The sequence below is a fragment of the Homalodisca vitripennis genome, chromosome 3 (assembly GCF_021130785.1).
Source record: "Homalodisca vitripennis isolate AUS2020 chromosome 3, UT_GWSS_2.1, whole genome shotgun sequence".
Classification (NCBI taxonomy): Eukaryota; Metazoa; Arthropoda; class Insecta; order Hemiptera; family Cicadellidae; genus Homalodisca; species Homalodisca vitripennis.
In genome coordinates, this window is record NC_060209.1 from 17,306,013 (window position 1) to 17,306,971 (window position 959).

Consider the following 959-nt stretch of genomic DNA (forward strand, 5'->3'; position numbering starts at 1 on the left):
GATAAGTAAAATACATAATTAAACTTCAAAATGTCCATCAGAGAGAGACTGTTACATCTGTATGCATTTTCTTTTTTATGGTTGCTACATGGCATCCCAGGAGATTAAGTGACCAAATATCATTCTGTAAAACAGTGAATGTATAAGAGTCAGGATTCATTAAAACCTAAGGCCCCTTTGAAGCATTTGGCTCCGAAATTAAACATGTATTAATAAACCGGGCATTAAGAATGTGAGATAATTTAGAAAAGCAATACATGCAAAATACTTTGAAGTTTGCATTTTTTTTCTTACGTTTCAATTCCTGCTTGTTTGGGGTTTTCTTTCTTGCTTGCTTTCCAGGTCCAGGGGTGAGATTGGTTCGTACAGTATCCTCCATTACAAAACAGTCATAAAACACTAGTATCCGTCGCAATCACAGCTGAAAAATCTCATTCAAAAATGTGAGGGACTTATACAGGGTTCAATTTACCATCCACCTGCTGGTAAGTCACATAACTAAACCGAGTACTCTCGTTGCGGCAATGGATGTGATGGGTTTGAAATTAAGCCACATTTTCAACATTATTTTAAAGTGGGATGAGGTGGGTTTAGCCACAAAATAATGGTTTATTTGAATTTGGTGTGTTTGCAACTACCATAGGATAGGATGTATAACTCAATTTTGACAAACAGAAGATGTGGCAGGGTTTGAATCTAGGCACCTCAATAAATTATTTTGTAAGTGTACAAAGAAAAAAATGGAACAAAGTATAACTTAGATGTACTGTTTTTTGTACATATATATTATATGAAATTAATAAACTATCTTTTCTCATTTCTTCTTTATACGTTTCAAATAATACAAAATAAGATGTCTACATCTACAATATTATTCACATGGTTCACTGAGCGACTTTTCACGTTTACTCTATGGTAATTATGCTAATTCTCAATCAGCTGTTTTAGCAACGATTGAG